The sequence below is a fragment of the Simochromis diagramma genome, unplaced genomic scaffold, assembly GCF_900408965.1.
Source record: "Simochromis diagramma unplaced genomic scaffold, fSimDia1.1 OVJJ01000718.1, whole genome shotgun sequence".
In the NCBI taxonomy this organism is placed as follows: Eukaryota; Metazoa; Chordata; class Actinopteri; order Cichliformes; family Cichlidae; genus Simochromis; species Simochromis diagramma.
In genome coordinates this window covers 4,873-9,602 of record NW_024386827.1, presented here as the reverse complement: position 1 = coordinate 9,602, position 4,730 = coordinate 4,873, and the positions used below count along the sequence as shown (strand labels likewise).

The 4,730-nt window shown below is 38.2% G+C and overlaps 1 long non-coding RNA gene across 5 annotated transcripts; it reads right to left on the bottom strand.

Annotated features, from left to right (window-relative positions):
* Positions 1–1,074: 1,074 nt before the first annotated feature.
* Positions 1,075–4,080, bottom strand: LOC120730796. 5 transcript variants are annotated; one of them, XR_005695203.1, is made up of 5 exons: positions 3,159–4,073; positions 1,933–2,009; positions 1,776–1,837; positions 1,363–1,502; positions 1,075–1,276 (listed from the first exon to the last, which is right to left on the bottom strand). It is a non-coding gene; the product is annotated as an uncharacterized LOC120730796 (long non-coding RNA). The 5 variants fall into 5 exon arrangements; XR_005695201.1 differs by having other exon boundaries at positions 1,776–2,009; positions 3,159–4,080; XR_005695204.1 differs by lacking the exon at positions 1,933–2,009 and having other exon boundaries at positions 3,159–4,064.
* Between the last annotated feature and the right edge of the window lie 650 nt (positions 4,081–4,730).

The following is a 4,730-nucleotide window of genomic DNA, read 5'->3' as shown; positions in this document are numbered from 1 at the left end:
TGTTTAACTTCTGATCCAAGAAGCTTCTTCAGTTGATGTGCTTCCTTTGCTCATTTTCCACCTCTGCACAGTTTCATTTGATGACAATGCAGTGCAGTTCTCCCAAACATACAACAGAGGGCGCTATGCACATTCACTGAAGTGCAGAAAAATACAAGTGGAGGAGGAAACAAACAGCAGCATCAAGAGAGAAAACTGAAGTGTTCAAAGCGAGTTACTTTAGTCTCTTATTGTAATATTAATCGACATCTAAACATCACGTTGATGCTTCATGTTTGAGTTCCGTGTCCTTTTACTGCTCAGTTGGAAAATATTGATGCAATTTAAAAGAAGAGGAGAAGAGTAATTTCTCTGTACTACTTCAAAAGTAATTTGAAAGCACTGCCTCATATGGAAAATGAATCATGATGAAATCCTGAAACAAATAGTGTTTGTGAATATGAAGAGTTTAGTTTTCATTTTGGTCTTAGAAGTATAAAAATGCAGGACTGAAGACAAGATGGAAATGATGTGTTATGAGAAATAAAACACATATGTCACTATGTACTATAATTTTATTTTGTTTATTTTTTGTTCTTGTAGGTTTTTTGCTTTAGTGTAAATTTTGAAAGCACTGCTTTTAGTTTGAAAATTGGATTCAGTGTTTAGAGTTCGGACAAAACAATGGACGGTTTCAAGAAATGTATTTTATCAACAAAACTTATTTTGATGGTTACTGTATTTATTTTAATGCCCTCAGTGCAGTGATTGAAAAAAAGTTCATCTGCCACCAATGAGCCAACAGCCTCCATGTAAACATTTCCACCCCCAACAATCAACTCAGATTTATGAAGTTTATCATGTTCAGGCCCTGCAGCTGATTGGTGGCATGTCTGATCAGAAAGCCTTTCTGCATCTTCACAGTGTGAGTCTGAGAGTTTCTGAACAACAGGATGAGCTGCTACACACCTGACACCACATTCAAACACACACACGCTGCAAATCTGACACAATATTTTAGACCAAAGAAAAAGGTTCACAATTTGCAGTTAACATGAAGATATTCTAGAGTAGAAACAACACACAGCACACAAGTTTCATGTAGAGATGATTGTTTATTCTGGATGTTATTTTCATTCAGTTATTTTCCATTATTTTGAGCAATTTTCTGATTTATCCAGTTCATGTCAGAACAAACATTCACAGTAACAGCTGGTCCAGTACAGACACGTTCAAAACCAGAACTGATTACACCATAAATCATGTTGTTGTAAATCACTCCACCACCAGAATCACCCTGAGAGAAGAGAAATGTAGTTTGTGCTCCCCAAAATATCTAAAACATACACAGATGATATACAGTAATATTAGCAGTCAACTAACCCCACGTGCATCTACTTGATGTTCTTCCAGACACAGCCTGTTGTTATATGGCACATATGCAGTACACTGAGAGTATCTGGTAGGCTCACAGTCAGCAACACACATGTCTGCACACTGAAGATTAGGTGGTTCATCAGGGACTAGAGAAAAAGGAAAAGAACAAAAGCTATTCATAATCTTTCAAAAGCTAAAATTTTGAGTAGAATGATGTTTTGTCTTTTTTATGTTTCCAAATGATTTTTAAACAAGGAACTTGGCACACAGTATATCTACTCCAAAATTTACAAAAAGAAAAAAACTTGTTCTTCATACAGTATTAAACAAAAACATAAATGTAAGTATAAAACAGTCACAGAAACCGAAATCAGATTCTAGCATTAACTGTGAAATAATCAAACAAAATATGGTCTTACGTGTGTGGCCGGTGGCATTTACTCTATAACCACCAAGTCCTGCAACCCGAACGACGTCTCCTCTAGAAACAGACAAAAAACAAAACAATCATAAATTAATTTCACATCCATCCATGTGACATGAACACAAAATAAATCAATAAATCATATGATGTACTCTGCAGGCTGGGTATTTCCAGGTGGCTGAAGTGTTTCCAGGCTCCTTAGACAACCATGAGCTGGATGACTGAGAACCTACAAACACGAGCAGCAGTTTATTTAATGTAGCGGTGAGCACTGCCCAAACCAAAAACCAAAAATATATATTGTACCCTACTTCAGCCAATCAGCACTCTTCATCTGTTTCAGCATCAAACACACAACCACAATTTGGAGAGAGGTGAGAGATCCACACACCTTCATGAGAGGAGCCACTAATGTAAACTAACACCACACATGATAATCATGGATCCTAACATAGTTGATACTTTTTATGTGAAGTCTGGCACTAAACCTCTGTGTTCCTGTCATACTGCATGTACTATATATACATGTAGCATATACAAAGCACAATAATTAAGCTGTTAATAATTAACAATGTCTTCTGTAAGTATTTCATTTTAAAATACACATCCATTCATGCATTAATGTTTAATGTGTGAAACATTTAAAAAGTTAGTTAAATAAATAATAATAATAATAATGATAAAAACCCTCTGTAAAGGACTTTTGGATTTGATGCTTTATGTCTGGATCTTGCGCTTTTGCACCATCTGGTGATGAACAGTGGAATGTAGAGTTGGTTGCAGTTTTGGGTCTCCACCCAACCCCTTTTTTGCTAGCACACATGGTTAGCTCCACACATGGAAAAAGTAATGTTCAAAATTAAATAAGTGCAAGAAATAAGTTAGAAAAAGATAGTAAGGCCACAAAGGACTATTTAGCCCCTCCTGGAGGTCAGCTTACTTTGTTTGTGTTCTTTAAATGTTTTATTTTCTCTGATTAATTACGTTGTGATTGATTTACAAAAAGTAGAAGAATGCATTTTGATGTGATGTTTTTAAAAAAAAAATCGTTTTCTTCTTTGAGCATTTCTCCCGGGTCGTCGAGACCAGAATAAACCCCGTTTTATAACTCTACATGGTGCCTACATCAACCTTTGAAGGCGCTACACCCTCAAAAGAATCAGCTGTACAGCACATTAGCTGCTGTTGTTACCAGACACAAATATAAATGTGCCAAATTTTAGATCACAGGAAATATTTCTTAGAGCAGATTTTAAATCAGTAACTTTGCAAATTTAGAGGAAATGTTTTTGGACAACAAACGTGTCACATTTTAAACAGGGTTTAATCAGCGCTGACATACAGACATTTATGCGCTGGGTATAACAGACATGCTTACCGTGTGAAAGGACCGCGGATGTCTTGGAGCAGAGAAACATGCTGTATTGTTGTTTTTCTTTATTGCATAAGCAGCGCCCGACTGTCAGAAACGCTCTGTGCGGGTAGCAAAGTCGGCTCCAACGCACCTGCAGGCATCCATTTGAAAGAAAGGTGTCGCTGCGGCTAGGCTCTCGGGATAGTCAGGCTTTTATTTATATTTGCGGCATTCTGGTGCGTTAAAACTAGCAGCCTCTGTGTCCCGCTTGAATCACCATTCTGAAAATTCAGATATTTAAATAAAATGATGAATCGGCGAGTGATGAGAAGCCACGTAGATCCTAAAATGAGGTTTGATTAAATTAAACTCTTATGAACAGTGATGACGCGTTCCAAACAAACGATGCTTTCTACATGGCCAAATTGTGTGCTAACTACCTCACACCGCTGTGTCCGGGGTCCGAAAAAAAAAGTTAAAACGATATACCTTGCGAAAGTTGTGAAGTGCTGAGGAAAATACTGTGTGTCTGATGGGGTGTTTTTATATAGGTGGACTTGGTTTCAGTTGACCTCTGACATGGAGAGATGAAAAGAGCAGTTTGTAAAGAAAAAAGGTGAAAAACTATGGAGGTTCAGTTAGTCGCTAGGAGGTGTCATTGTTAGATAAAGGAGCAGTTTGTAAAGAAAAAAGGTGGAAACTATGGAACTACAGTTGGGATGTGTGTGCTGGGATGCTCTTGATAAGTATGCAGCTTTTATTGTTTTATGACTTGTTTTGCTGACTGTTGGGGCCCTACCTGTAACCCCCTCTGTCTAATCATCAAGTCTTACTGTTGCAGTGCGTTTGTGTGGCTACTAGACAATTATAGGTTGTATTAAAGGAACATTGGGGGGTCGATACAGTGCTATTGTGGCTAGTTAAGAATATGTGGTTTTTAGAAGTATCACAAGAAAAGTTTATTTCTAAAGGGATACATGTTGTTTGCGGTACTCTGTTTTAAAAACTACTAGCCTCTGTGTTTTTCAGAGCACAAAAGAAAAGTGAAATGCTCCTAAACTAGTTAAAAAAGTGCCTTTATATTACTACTGAGGTTGAGGCAGTAACAAAGTTCTTTAAATCATCAGGCAAGAAAATCCAGAAACCTTGGGTTAGCCGTGGCTATCCGGGTCATCTGAGCCCGAATAGTAGTGATGTGACGTTCTCTATCGAGGCTTCAAAGCTTGTGTCGAGTAATTGAGGGAGCGTTTCTGCGATGCACGTATCGAGGCTTGCTTCATTTGTGGGAGGAGCTGAAAATGATGACGTCTGAAGCCTCGCCGCCCGGCTGTACCACGTGACTGGTTCATGAAGTGGTTCGAACTTTGCCGCGAGCTATGACAGCGATATAAACCCCTCAGACTTCATTCAAAAATGTGGGTGTTTGATGGAGAGTTGCGGTTAGTGAGAATTTGGAGACAGTTTGGAGGTTTATGAGAGAAAGTCAGGAGAGAATGGAGCCAGCTAAGAAGAGGAGGATATCCTCACCTGTGTGGGAACATTTTGATCTTATTCCTCCCAACAAGGTATGTCAATTTCTACAGAAGATGTATTTTC